Source organism: Lissotriton vulgaris, chromosome 11, assembly GCF_964263255.1.
Source record: "Lissotriton vulgaris chromosome 11, aLisVul1.2, whole genome shotgun sequence".
NCBI classification, from domain to species: Eukaryota; Metazoa; Chordata; class Amphibia; order Caudata; family Salamandridae; genus Lissotriton; species Lissotriton vulgaris.
The window spans coordinates 486,032,985-486,048,250 of record NC_141699.1 but is presented as its reverse complement, the minus strand read 5'-3'; positions in this window follow the sequence as shown (position 1 = coordinate 486,048,250).

Here is a 15,266-nt window from a genome sequence, read left to right as displayed (position 1 = left end):
CTTCGAGGAATACAGTCAGCTGTTTATTGACAGTTTTCTCGATGACTTTGGACGGGAAGGGGAGCAGAGAGATGGGGCGGAAGTTCTTTGGGGTCCGCTGTTGGTTTCTTCAGTAGGGCATTGATTTCTGCGTGTTTCCAGCTTCCAGGGAAGGTGGCTGACGTGAAGGAGCTGTTAATGACGTTCCCGAGGTGGGGTGCGATGATGGTGTCGGCTATGTTGAAGATATGATGAGTATTTACAACAAGGGGTGGTGAGGGACAGAGTCTCTGAATTAAGCAGAAAGCTCTCACCCAGTCAAGAGATCCGGGCTAGATCCAATACCGTTTTTTAGCTCACTGCACCATCCCAGTTTCAGAACCTGGCTGTATGCAAATTAGTCTGTTCCTGTCCCAGTGCATGATGGGAACAGGGCAAACCAAACTACAAAAGCCAATTCTTACACTGGGAAGGAAACAAGCTCCCGGGGACCGGTTTCTGGCATTACAGCCGTCTTCGGCCCGGTTTGCTTGAATCCTGATGGTGCAATGAGCAAGGGACTCATGTCTGAGTATACCCTTCCACGCTTAGGGTGGACAAAAATATTTACAACAAGGGGTGGTGAGGGACAGAGTCTCTGAATTAAGCAGAAAGCTCTCACCCAGTCAAGAGATACGGGCTAGATCCAATACCGTTTTTTAGCTCACTGCACCATCCCAGTTTCAGAACCTGGCTGTATGCAAATTAGTCTGTTCCTGTCCCAGTGCATGATGGGAACAGGGCAAACCAAACTACAAAAGCCAATTCTTACACTGGGAAGGAAACAAGCTCCCGGGGACCGGTTTCTGGCATTACAGCCGTCTTCGGCCCGGTTTGCTTGAATCCTGATGGTGCAATGAGCAAGGGACTCATGTCTGAGTATACCCTTCCACGCTTAGGGTGGACAAAAATATTTACAACAAGGGGTGGTGAGGGACAGAGTCTCTGAATTAAGCAGAAAGCTCTCACCCAGTCAAGAGATCCGGGCTAGATCCAATACCGTTTTTTAGCTCACTGCACCATCCCAGTTTCAGAACCTGGCTGTATGCAAATTAGTCTGTTCCTGTCCCAGTGCATGATGGGAACAGGGCAAACCAAACTACAAAAGCCAATTCTTACACTGGGAAGGAAACAAGCTCCCGGGGACCGGTTTCTGGCATTACAGCCGTCTTCGGCCCGGTTTGCTTGAATCCTGATGGTGCAATGAGCAAGGGACTCATGTCTGAGTATACCCTTCCACGCTTAGGGTGGACAAAAATATTTACAACAAGGGGTGGTGAGGGACAGAGTCTCTGAATTAAGCAGAAAGCTCTCACCCAGTCAAGAGATCCGGGCTAGATCCAATACCGTTTTTTAGCTCACTGCACCATCCCAGTTTCAGAACCTGGCTGTATGCAAATTAGTCTGTTCCTGTCCCAGTGCATGATGGGAACAGGGCAAACCAAACTACAAAAGCCAATTCTTACACTGGGAAGGAAACAAGCTCCCGGGGACCGGTTTCTGGCATTACAGCTGTCTTCGGCCCGGTTTGCTTGAATCCTGATGGTGCAATGAGCAAGGGACTCATGTCTGAGTATACCCTTCCACGCTTAGGGTGGACAAAAATATTTACAACAAGGGGTGGTGAGGGACAGAGTCTCTGAATTAAGCAGAAAGCTCTCACCCAGTCAAGAGATCCGGGCTAGATCCAATACCATTTTTTAGCTCACTGCACCATCCCAGTTTCAGAACCTGGCTGTATGCAAATAGTCTGTTCCTGTCCCAGTGCATGATGGGAACAGGGCAAACCAAACTACAAAAGCCAATTCTTACACTGGGAAGGAAACAAGCTCCCGGGGACCGGTTTCTGGCATTACAGCCGTCTTCGGCCCGGTTTGCTTGAATCCTGATGGTGCAATGAGCAAGGGACTCATGTCTGAGTATACCCTTCCACGCTTAGGGTGGACAAAAATATTTACAACAAGGGGTGGTGAGGGACAGAGTCTCTGAATTAAGCAGAAAGCTCTCACCCAGTCAAGAGATCCGGGCTAGATCCAATACCGTTTTTTAGCTCACTGCACCATCCCAGTTTCAGAACCTGGCTGTATGCAAATTAGTCTGTTCCTGTCCCAGTGCATGATGGGAACAGGGCAAACCAAACTACAAAAGCCAATTCTTACACTGGGAAGGAAACAAGCTCCCGGGGACCGGTTTCTGGCATTACAGCCGTCTTCGGCCCGGTTTGCTTGAATCCTGATGGTGCAATGAGCAAGGGACTCATGTCTGAGTATACCCTTCCACGCTTAGGGTGGACAAAAATATTTACAACAAGGGGTGGTGAGGGACAGAGTCTCTGAATTAAGCAGAAAGCTCTCACCCAGTCAAGAGATCCGGGCTAGATCCAATACCGTTTTTTAGCTCACTGCACCATCCCAGTTTCAGAACCTGGCTGTATGCAAATTAGTCTGTTCCTGTCCCAGTGCATGATGGGAACAGGGCAAACCAAACTACAAAAGCCAATTCTTACACTGGGAAGGAAACAAGCTCCCGGGGACCGGTTTCTGGCATTACAGCCGTCTTCGGCCCGGTTTGCTTGAATCCTGATGGTGCAATGAGCAAGGGACTCATGTCTGAGTATACCCTTCCACGCTTAGGGTGGACAAAAATATTTACAACCCGGGAGCTTGTTTCCTTCCCAGTGTAAGAATTGGCTTTTGTAGTTTGGTTTGCCCTGTTCCCATCATGCACTGGGACAGGAACAGACTAATTTGCATACAGCCAGGTTCTGAAACTGGGATGGTGCAGTGAGCTAAAAAAACGGTGTTGGATCTAGCCCTGATCTCTTGACTGGGTGAGAGCTTTCTGCTTAATTCAGAGACTCTGTCCCTCACCACCCCTTGTTGAAGATATGATGAGGGCATGGGTCGGAGGGGGAGCCGGAGTGGATGGTGTTCATGACGCGGGTGGTGTCTTCAGTGCTGATGGGGGTCCAAGCGCTGAGGCTGGTGGTGGGGGTCGTTGGTTTGGTGGCTGGAGGCGGAGTCTGGGGTCCGAAGCTGTCGTGTATATCTGCGATCTTGCGGTGGAAGAATGTGGCGAGGGTGTTGCAGAGGTCTTGTGACAGTGTGATGTTGTTGTTGCTGGCGCTGGGGTTGGAGAGCTCTTTGACGATGCTGAAGAGTTCCTTGCTGTTGTGGGTGTTGTTGTCCAGCCGCTCTTTGAACGATCTCCTTTTGGTGGTGCGGATCATCTGGTTGCATTCGCAGGTGGCGCTCTTCAGGGCTGTCATGTTCTCTGATGTCCGTTTGTGGCGCCAAGCTTTTTTGAGGGTTCGGCATGATATCTTTGCGATTTTGAGGGCATCTGTGAACAATGAGGTTTTTCTGTTGGTAGTCTTGCCTGGGGGTTTCTTCAGTGGAGCGAGGTCGTTGGCGCAGTTGGTGATCCACTGTGCAAGATTGTGTGCTGCGTCGTTGGTGTCAGGGGTCCAGTGGGCTCTGGCTCAGCGATATGGTCAGCTGGTCTGTGGTGACTTTGTTCCAGCATCTGTGGGGGATCTGTAGAATCTGGTGGTGGGAGGTGGTCTTCTTGAATGTGAAGTGGATGCAGCTGTGGTCGGTCCAGTGTAGTTCGGTGGAGTGGCTGAAGGAGACGTGGTTGCTGGTGGAGAAGATGGGGTCGAGCGTGTGGCCGGCGAGGTGGGTAGGCGTGTCCACCAGTTGCTTGAGTCCGAGGTTGTCGAGGTTGTCGAGCAGGGTGGTGGAGTTGTTGTCGTTGTTTTCTTCCAGGTGGAAGTTCAGGTACCCTAGGAAGATGTACTCTGGTGAGGCTAAGGCGTGCGGGCTGATGAAGTCGGCGATGGTTTAGCTGAATTGTGTCCTTGGGCCCAGGGGTCTGTAGATGAGTGTTCCTCTGAGGGTGGTTTGGGGGTCGGTGTGGATCTGGAAATGTAGGTGTTCGGCGGTGGTGAGTGTGTCTTCAGCGTTGGTCGTGACGCTGATGGTGTTCCTGTAGATGATGGCGATTCCTCCTCCAGTTTTGTTGACGCGGTACTTCCGGGTGATTTTGAAGCCGTCCGGGATTGCTATGGCGATGTCGTTGGCCGAGGAGGCGTTCATCCGGGTTTCCGTGAGGAAGGCGATGTCTGGTGCTGTGTATCACAGAGTTCCCAGAGTTCGACATTGTGTTCGTGGACGGAGCGGTGTTGAGGAGGATGCACTTGAGGTGGTTGTTGTTGTCGTTGCTGTGTTCGGTGGGCGGGGTGCAAGTTCGGAGGCAGGTGAATTTGCATGCTTTGCAGGTGAAGGGTCCGTGGGTGCGCCTTGGGGTAGCTCGGTGGCAGGCGGCAGGTCGTCCTGTGTAGAGTGCGATGAGGGTGGCGGTGTCGTATCTCAGTCGGGTGCCCTGGCAACGGCTGGGGCCAGGGGTTCTGGCGCTGGGCGCGGTCCAGGCGCGGAAGGCGCAGACGGGCTCGCCTTTGAGTGGCGCGCCGGTGCGCGCGGCTGCTGCGCGGCAGCTTCGCTGTCTCCATAAGAGGGAAACCGGGAGGGAGGAGCAGCTGGGTGCCGGGAGCGGGGCGGCGAATGGGCTTGGTGGGGGCAGGGCCGCAGGGAGGCAGTGGCGGGAAAGTGCGGCGAGGATGGACAGCTCAGCGACGGCTGGGACCGTCCCGTAGCAGGCAGGCAGGAGGTAGTGACAGCGAGCGCTGGAGCAGCGCTGGGAACCAGGTAGGGAAACCAAGAGACTGGCAGGCAGCAGCGGCGTGGGGGCGACCTAGCCTGAGAGCAGGGTCAGAGGTCGCTCTGAAGAAGAAGAACAGCATCATCGGCTTATAGCAATGCTCTAATTGGCCGTTTGCCAATGCGTGGTAAGTTCTGGCATTCCCTTGATAACAATGCTCCCAAACTGTTAATTAAAGAGTGAACAGAAGGGGGGCTAACATGCACCCCTGCCGCACACCCTTCTTAATGGGGAAAATGCAACCAAGTTTGCCAGTTCTTCCGTAATGAACCTGAGCCTGGGCATCATCTAAATATGACTATTTCAAGAAATGTATAAGTGGCGGATCTACTCCCATGGTCTCTAGTCTACTCCATAACTTCTGGTGTTGATGCAGTCAAAGGCTGAACTCAAATCAATAAAACACAAATATAAACTCCCCCGTTTGGCCTGTAAATACTTTCCCAACAGGAGGTTTAGATTTGGGCTCTGTTCCACTGTGCCCAAGCCATGGCGAAATCCATTATGTAACATTGAAATTAAGCCCTTGTCCTCAGCCCACAGCTGCAATCTGTTTAAAATAACATGCCGGCCACTTTTACAAGGGAATCCAAGAGTGATATATGCAGGAGAGTAGGGTCTGCTGTGATTCTCTGGTTTTTCGACTTTAGTCTGGCTGTTGTCATGCTAATCAGGCCCACAGCCTAGCTGTTCTCTCTGTAAATTGATACCATGTACTTTAGGTACATACCAGATTGGTGACTGGGTCACCCTTGTGAGCCCCTGTATAGTGTACCCCAGGTACCCAGGGCATAGGTGCACCCTAGGTGACCAGGGGCTGCAGCATGTATTGTGCCACCCCCGGTTTGCCTTCCACACTGACCCCACCGGTCTGTTCACACAGCCTGGGTAAGGTGGTGTAATCACCCCTTACTTAGATATAGTATACCTACATATATATAGACTCAAATGCACCGATAAGTCACTCCTATGGCAGGCCTTAACAATCCTGGAGGCAGAGTGCTTGATTTTATGTGAGAGGGTGCCCTAGCATGAGCTGAGCCCCTCTGCAGCTTTCGGAACCATCTCCTTATAGCTGTTCTCTGATATAGCCATAACATATACTTTTAAGAGCACTATAACTATTGTGGTTAATGCTAACTTTGGTTTGGCTTTATCAAAACATGTCGTGTAAGGTGTCAAACACTTTGGAATACTGCCACCCACCCCGCCAGTCCTGGTGGAGGGGGTAGCTTTCCACACTTCTAGAGGGATAAGACATGTAGTTATTGGTAAACCCGGTTAAAGTTAAACAGAGCCTCAGCATCACAAAATGAATGCTGCTGCCACAGACACGAGTCTGCCCTCCTGCTGCTGGATGAAACTCTGGCAGGGGAGGCCTGGACAATGTGTTTCCTGTCCAGGAGGTGCTGGCAGCTCTCCAGACAGGCTTTAGTGTATTGGGGCAGGGAGGGCTGCATTCAGTGAATGCTTTTCCAGACACTGCCTGGAGCACACAAAGTGCTCCATGCATTTCCCAGTTCAAACCGGTTGCTGGGGCACTCGCCCCAGCTCTGGCACAAAACTGGACCAAGGGGAAGGGGTGTAACCACCCCGTCCCCTGATCCACCCATAGGAACGACCTTAGAGGTAGTCCAGCACCTAAACTAAAGTATAGGATCCCAGTCCCCAGGACTTTAGATTACCCTGGACGAAACTCTGAAACATATATCCTGGACGTTCGACGTTCCATTTCGACTGGAAGATGGAAGACATCTCCATTGTGGTCAAGGAGTGACCACCCTGTTCAAACAGGCACTAAAAGCAACTTTGCTGGTTTGCATTGTCGAGGCTCCCGCCGGATCCCGAAGACTCTGCAACACAGGACATGGACTTTCAGACATCTCTGACGCTGCTCGACGTTCCCAGCAAAGCTGAGACCCGTGGCGGACACAAGAGACGTGGGACCGGAACTCCTGGACATCCTGCATTTTGCTAACTGCATCGACTTCTGAGGTATCTCGCAGTTGGGCATTGAGGTGCTTGAAGTCCCTGCCCCAGGCAATATTTGCACCGAAGCTCAGGCGCCCACACTCCACGAGTGTCCTGTGGGCCCTGCTTTTGCATTTCAACTCGACGCATCTTCCCAGTTCCTTGCCTGTTGGCTAGTGAGCCTCCGGAAGACATACTTTTGAATCTAACTTGTTTTCCTGGTTGCTCCAGGCTTGCTCCAGCTTTCCTAGAAAGGAGAAGCGCCTCGGACCTTGCTGGTCTGCACCGAAGCCAATCTCAACATCTTGCGTGGATTGCGTTTGCCAAGGCTTGCTGGGTCCAATCCAGATACCGACACCGCAGTCAACTAGATCCTTTGTGGGACAGCTCGAATCCAGCTCCAGCTCCTGAGTGTCGTCGACGCCGCCTGGATCTTGTGGCTGAAAAGAAAAGCTTCACCTTTTCACCTGAAATCACCCAACATCGCCTGGTCCCTTTCTGGTTCCTTCCTGGTCACTGGCTAGTGGCCGAGACTCTGTCTCCTCTGCTTTCAGGTTCTTCAGATCTTCGATCCTCCCGGACACTTTCCCTCTGGTCGCCTGCAGCACTTCTTTGCAGATCTCATTGAAATCGACGACGAAACCCGACACCAAAAGACACCTATGCACCCGGCTTCCGTGGGTGAGGTAACACTGATACTCTGGTAGTATCGAGTGGATTGGCCCTCCAAGGGTCCTAGTCTAAAAGGGTTTCCTCGTAGTTAACCTAGAAGTGTCCTTAATCTTTAAAATTGTAACTTATTTGTTTCCCATAGAAAGTCAATGGTAACCCGAGGCTGTGTTTAGTCACTGCACGCGTCTCACGTGGGCCTCCTGCACCCTATCCTTTGGAGGTTCTAGACAGCCCGAGCAATTCCACAGGCCCTAGGCCTGCTTTCTATTCCTCACGTGGTCCTTATACCACTATTTTAGTATATGGTTTGTGAGGCGCCTAGGGCAAAACTTATACTGTGCAACTTATTGTATGCTAATTAAGTTCCTTGTATTGTACTTTTACCTCTGACCTGAAGATTCCAGAGGGGTTGTGTTTAGAATACATACAAATATATTTGATATATACCTTGTGTGGTGTGCTTTCGTTTGGTACTCAAGGGATTATAAGTGGTAAAACAACTTGCTTAATGCGCTCTCTGAAGTCTTAGCCTGATGACTGCTGGTCCATGCTACCACTAGGATAGCTTTCTATAAGGTTGACTTTACAACCACCATCAATAAGGGTCGATTAGACTGGTGCAAGGTGCCCATTAGAACTAGTAGACATCATATGGCAGGCTAACTTCTCACATCGGTGTGCAGGGGATGGGATAAGAGCTTGCATTGTTTTACCAAATAATCCTGAGAATATCATTTGAAAAATCTGTAGGTACATATGAATCAAGTCTTATAATACAAAGGTTCTACTGAACTTAGCAGTTGTAGGTGGTAAGGGCTTGGCACACCCTGACTACAACTTCTATAGAGGTTCTAGTAGGAAAACAAGCAGTGTAGGTAGGTGTACACACCACACCACACTAGCCATGTCTTTAGGAGCAGGAGGTAGTACCCTCTGCCAGATGGCAGCCATGGGCAGACAACTAAGTTTAACACATTCACGTTTCAAGATTTGAGAAGCTTGTGTGTGGCCAGAGAGTTAAGACAGGGACAGAGTCCAACCACCCAGCACCTAGTAAATCTTTTAGTGGCAGATTACTTAGAAAAGACATCAAATCCAGAGGCACATGGTAGCAGGGAGGGGGCCATCCTTCATCGGAAGAGGATCCTAGTGGGTTACCTCACCAGGAGGATGATGAGGATGCAGACCAGGCTGATGGCCATAATCACAACCTGGGAGACACAGGGCTACCTGAAGAGGAAGTAGGCCAAGGGCCCTCCTCTATCCACTCAAGTAAACCTACTGGTGGGCCTGGAAGGGCAAGATCCTCCTCAGGAGAATCTAACCATTCTGGTTCATCACTAGGGTCCTCTGCCTCTTCCCATAGGAGAAGGAGACCTTCCAATGAGAGAAGGAGAACTTCTCCAGAGAAGAGGGAACAAGAAGCTAGAATGAAAAAAGTCAAGCTTAGGATCAGGAGGAAAGAAGTTTCCCTGGCCAAAGAGACCCTAGCTCTTGAAAGTGAGAGGAAATTGTGTGGGCTAGAGCCCACTGGTGGCAGCAATATCCCTAGTGGTAGGGATAGGTCTCATGACCCTAGAAACCTGAACAAAATTGTCCCTCCCTATCAGATTGGGGATGACATCCATAAGTGGGTAACTGCTTTGGAGAGGGCCTGCAAAGTACAGCAGGTACTCCAAAGTCAGCGGGCAGCAATTGTGTTGCTCTCCTTCTTAGACAAAGGCAGAGACAAGCTCCTCACTGTTAGAGAAGAGGATGCTGACAACTACTATGTCCTGAAGAGTGCTCTGATGAATGGGTTTGGCCTAACCACTGAGCAGTACAGTTTGCTGTTCAGAGACACCCAGAAGACACAGACTCAGGACTGGACAGACTTTGTAGATTGTGCTACTAAGGCTCTGGAAGGCTGGTTACTGGGCAGTAAAGTACGTGACTATACAGGATTGTATAACCTTATAATGAGAGAACAGATTCTTAATAATTGTCCGAACCAGTTATTGCATCAGCACTTGGTTGACTCTGATTTGACCTCTCCCCAAGAATTGGGTAAGAAGGCAGACAAATGGGTCAGAAGCAGGGTGAAGCACAAGGTACAGAACCAAGGTGGTGACCAGAAGAAGCAGGACCAAAAGGGTGGGGAGAAAGCAAAAGACCAGAAGTATTCTCAAGGTCCCCATACAGCTTCTAATGGTGGGTGTTCCCAACAATCCAAAAAGAAAGAAGGTCCAAAGAAACCTTGGCGCAAGATTTGTAAAGTAAATACTCACTGGAACAGCGATTGTGCCAAGAAGAAGATAGCTCCCGCCACCATTGCCCCTAAGGCAACTGTTCCCCCTAGTTCAGCTCCAAGTGGTGGTTCTCAACAGAAGGGTGTAGTAGGGTTAACCGTGGGAACTGAGATTCTGGTCTAGTCAGGATACCAACTCAAGCTGTTTTGATCTGTGATGGGGACATAGCCATTGCCTCTACTGTGAGTCCTAATAACTTGGGCAAGTACAGAAAAAACACCTTTAATCAAGGATAAAGTGGCTCAGGTCTACAGGGACACATGTGCTAGTGTCACAATGGTGACACCCAGCTTTGTGGACCCTGGAAAGATCATACTAGGTGAGAATTACCTAGTGACCAATGCTAGCAATGTCACTACCACACACATTATGGCAGTTGTTAATTTCTCCTGGGGAGGGGTAACTGGTCTAAAGAAGGTTGTTGTGAGCTCAGGCCTCCCTGTAGAATGTTTGCTTGGCAATGACCTAGAGGCTTCAGCTTGGGCTGAAGTGGAGTATAGGACACATGCAGAAATGTTTGGCATCTCAGCACATGTGCTTCATGTGACTAGGTCACAGGTCAAAAATTGCAACACTGAATAGGCACTGCATTCTGGAATAATGGACCAGTTGCCTACCAGGACAAGGAGCAGTAGGGTTAAGGCTTTGCCTTCCCCCCTGCCTCAGGATGAGGATCAGCCTTCTGAGGAAGCTGATTGTGAACCTGAAGAAGGAACTGTCCTGGAAGAGCTTAAACCTGAGCAGGTTGAGTTTCCTGGGACAGGGGGACCTACCAGGGCAGATCTGAGGCAGGCGCAGTTGGACTGCCCTTCTCTTGAACCTCTCAGACAGCAAGCTGCTGCTGAGGCTGCAGGCAATGCTAGTGGAACCCACAAGGTTTACTGGGATGAAGGGCTCCTGTATTTAGAGGCTAGAGACCCCAAGCCTGGAGCTTCCAGGAGGTTGGTCATACTTTTGGCATTCAGCGGCTTCCTTTTAACCTCTTCGACGCTCATGACGGAACGGTTCCAGCATGAGCGTCGGTTGGCCTGTGCTCATGACGGAACCGTTTCGTCATGAGCCCATAGGCCCAATAGAACCTTCAGCACAGCGCGAGAATTTGCGCCGTGCTGAAGGGGTTAACATTAGCCTATGATATTCCCCTTGCAGGATATCTTGGCCAGAACAAGACTTGGGACAGACTAGTCCCTCACTTTCACTGGCCTCACATGTCAGAAGACACAAAGGAGTTGTGTCACTCCTGTGTCACCTGAAAACCAGTGTCAAATCAGGTGGCACTACAAAGGCCCCCCTTATACCACTACCTGTGGTGGGGGTTCCCTTTGAACGTGTAGGGATTGACATTGTTGGACCAATGGATCCCCAAACAGCCTCTGGGCACAGGTTTATTCTGGTGGTAGTGGATCATGCCACCAGGTACCCAGAAGCTATCCCCCTTAGGACCACTACAGCACCTGTTGTGGCAAGAGCCCTCCTGGGAGTTTTCTCAAGAGTGGGTTTCCCTAAGGAGGTTGTATCAGACAGAGGTGCAAACGTTATGTCTAGTTACCTGACTGCAATGTGGAAGGAGTGTGGAGTGAACTATAGGTTCACCACACCCTATCACCCACAATGCAATGGTCTAGTTGAAAGGTTCAACAAGACCTTAACGGTCATGATTAAGGGTCTCCCTGAAAAGCTCAGGCGGAGATGGGACATCCTACTGCCCTGCCTTTTGTTTGCTTATAGAGAGGTCCCACGAAAGGGGGTTGGCTACAGCCCTTTTGAACTTTTGTTTGGGCATCCTGTAAGAGGACCCCTTTGTCTGTGAAGGAAAGATGGGAGTTACCTCTCAAACTTCCCAAACAAGACATTGTGGACTATGTACTTGGCCTCCGCTCCCGGATGGCAGAGTACATGAAAAAGGCATCCAAAAACCTTGAGGCTAGCCAGGAATTGCAAAAGGCCTGGAATGACCAAATGGCTGTGCTGACTGTTTACCAGCCAGGACAGAAAGTGTGGGTGTTGGAGCCTGTGGCCCCAGCAGCTCTCCAAGACAAATGGAGTGGACCCCACACTATTGTCGAACAGAAGGGAGAAGTCACCTATTTGGTTTACCTTGGAACTCCCAGGAGTCCCCACAGGGTGCTCCATGTCAACAGACTGAAACCATATGTTGACAGGGCAGATATGGGCTTGCTCATGGCTACTTATGAAGGTCAGGAGGAAGAGAGTGACCCTCTCCAAGACCTGCTCTCTCAGAATCTTGATGATGGTTCAGTTGATGGTGTAGCCTTGGCAGGTAGCCTCACAGACCAACAGCAGAATGACTGCAGACAAGTTCTGCAAGCCTACAGACATATGTTTTCACTGACTCCAAGTCAGACTACCTGGTGCACTCATGAAGTGGACAATGGGGACAGTCCGCCTATTAAAAGTAAGATTTATAGGCAACCTGATCATGTCAGGGACTGTATCAGGACAGAAGTCCAGAAGATGTTGGAATTGGGATTCATTGAACCCTCAGAGAGCCCTTGGGCCAGTCCAGTAGTCCTTGTACCTAAACCTCACACCCAAGATGGTAAGAGAGAGATGAGGTTTTGTGTGGAGTACAGAGGTCTCAATGCTGTCACTAGGACAGATGCCTATCCAATCCCCAGAGCAGATGAGCTCACAGACAGATTGGCATCTGGCAAGTTTCTGAGCACATTTGACCTGACAGCTGGCTACTGGCAGATCAGACTAGCTGATGATGCAAAGCCAAAGACAGCATTTTCAACCCCTGGTGGACATTCTCAATTTGTGGTAATGCCCTTTGGTCTGAAAAATGCACCTGCCACATTTCAAAGGTTGGCAAACCAAGTCCTCTCAGGCCTGGATGACTACTGTGCAGCCTATCTAGATGATATTGCTGTCCTTAGCTACACCCTGGAAGATCACCTGATCCACCTCAAAAATGTTTTGGAGGCCCTGCAAAAGGCAGGCCTAACTTTCAAGGTTACTAAGTGCCAGATAGGGCAGAGTCAGGTTGTGTACCTGGGCCACCTTGTAGGTGGAGGCCAGGTTCAACCATTGCAGAGCAAAATCCAGACCATAATGGACTGGACTGCTCCAAACACCCAGACTCAGGTCAGAGCTTTCTTGGGTCTACTGGATACCTGGATACTACAGAAAATGTGTCAAGGGGTAGGGTTCCATTGTGACAACCCTTAATGACTTAACTTCCAAGAAAATGCCCAAGGAAGTTCAGTGGACAGTCAGCTGTCAAAAGGCATTTGATGACCTGAAGCAGGCCATGTGTACTGCACCAATTCTCCAAAGTCCAGACTACTCAAAAGAATTCATTGTTCAAACAGATGCTTCTGAGTTGGGAGTGGGGCTGTGCTTTCACAATTGAATAAAGATGGTCAAGACCAGCCAGTAGCTTTCATTAGCAGAAGGGCTGAGCCCTAGAGAGAAATGTTGGTCAGCTATTGAGAGGGAGGTCTTTACTGCGGTTTGGGCCCCGAAGAAGCTGAGGCCATACTTGTTTGGTACTCACTTCAAAGTTTTGACAGACCATAAGCCCCTCTTGTGACTAAAACAGATGACGGGTGAAAATCCCAAACTGCTCAGGTGGTCCATTTCCCTACAGGGGATGGACTTTACAGTGGAACATAGACCTGGGAGTAACCATGCCAATGCAGATGGGCTCTCCAGATATTTCCACTTAGAACATGAAGACTCAACTGGTCAAGGTTAGTTTAATGTCCCTGTGTTGGGGGGCGGGGGGTGGGGGGGGGGGGTAGGAGAGTAGGGTCTGCTTCCTATGGTTACCCCCACTTTTTGCTGTGATTCTCTGGTTTTTCGACTTTAGTCTGGCTGTGGCCCTGCTAAACAGGCCCACAGCCTAGCTGTTCTCTTTCTAAATTGATACCATGTACTTTAAGTACATACCAGATTGGGTACTGGGTCAACCTTGTGAGCCCCTGTATAGTGTACCCTAGGTACCCAGGGCATAGGTGCGCCCTAGGCCTACCAGGGGCTGCAGCATGTATTGTGCCACCCCTGGTTTGCCTTCCAAACTGACCCCACAGGTCTGTTCACACAGCCTGGGTAAGGTGGTGTAATCACCCCTTACTTAGATATAGTATACCTATCTCTATATATATATATACTAGCAGCCCGTCCCGAGTATGAATTGCTGCCGGCCAGTAGTATATTGTTTTGTAGGATTTCGTTTTGATAGCATTTCTTATCTGTGACAGGCCTGTGAAACACTCTGATTCACAGTGCACTGCTGATGCACTTAAGAGTGCGCGTTCAGTAGTGTGTGAACTCGAGTTTCCCTACTTTATTTTTCCTTGCAATATTATATAACACGAACTCGACAACATGGCATGAGCACAATTCACATTACAGAAGAACACATTAATTTGTGGTGGGCACGGGGAGACAAAGCGATTTGCCTGGAATCACAGGATGTTTAGCCGATGCCGAGATTCGAACGTAGCTCCCCAGCTCTAAAGTTTGCAATTCTAGAACTTGCGGCGGGAGGTTTGTCTAAAAGTGTATGTCGGTGCTGGCCATCAATGAGAGAGACCTGTGCATTTTTCAAATGGGTGGTGAAAAAATATGAGTATGTTGCTGGAGATGTGGGCCGCCGTGCCACCAATGTACTTACCGGGGGAGGATAAACACCCATTATTCCACAACTTTCTTTCTGCATACCATCACTCCGCACACTTTCATCACGAAAGTACCATGACTCCGCAATGCCATTATAACGCATGGCATTACATTTTATATGCTTTTACCACGCATACACTTACAATGAAATTCATTGTGAATGCATGAATGGTAAAAGCATGTTTTTTTAATGTTTGTATAAGGTAAGTATGGGTATAGGGGTATATGTTTTGGGGTACTGAGGTATATGTTTTGGGGTGTTTGGGTATTTTAAGGGTTCAGATATAGTTTTGGGTTACGGGGTACAGGGGTAGTTTTAGGGTTTAGGGATAGGTATGGGTTTTGGGGTACAGGGGTATTTTTAGGGTTCAGGGCTAGGTTTGGGTTTTGGGTTATAGGGGTACTTTTAGGGTTCAGGGGTAGATTTGGGTTTTGGGGTACAGGGGTATTTTTAGGGTTCAGGGCTAGGTTTGGGTTTTGGGGCACAAGGGTATTTTAGGGTTCAGGGGTAGGTTTGGGTTTTGGGGTACAGGGTATTTTTAGGGTTCAGGGCTAGGTTTGGGTTTTGGGGTACAGGGGTATTTTTAGGGTTCACGGGTAGGTTTGGGTTTTGGGGTACAGGGGTATTTTAAGGGTTCAGGTCTAGGTTTGGGTTTTGGGGTACAGGGGTATTTTAGGGTTCAGGGGTTGGTTTGGGATTTGGGGTACAGTGGTATTTTTAGGGTTCAGGGCTAGGTTTGGGTTTTGGGGTACATGGGTATTTTTAGGGTTCAGGGGTAGGTTTGGGTTTGGAGGTACAGGGGTATTATAGGGTTCAGGGCTAGGTTTGGGTTTTGGGGTACAGGGTATATTTATAGGGTTAAGATGGGTTAGTGTTTAAGGGTGTTGGGGTATTTTAGGGAGTAAGGGTGGGTTATGGTTATGGGGTGCAGGGGTATTTAAAGGGAGCAG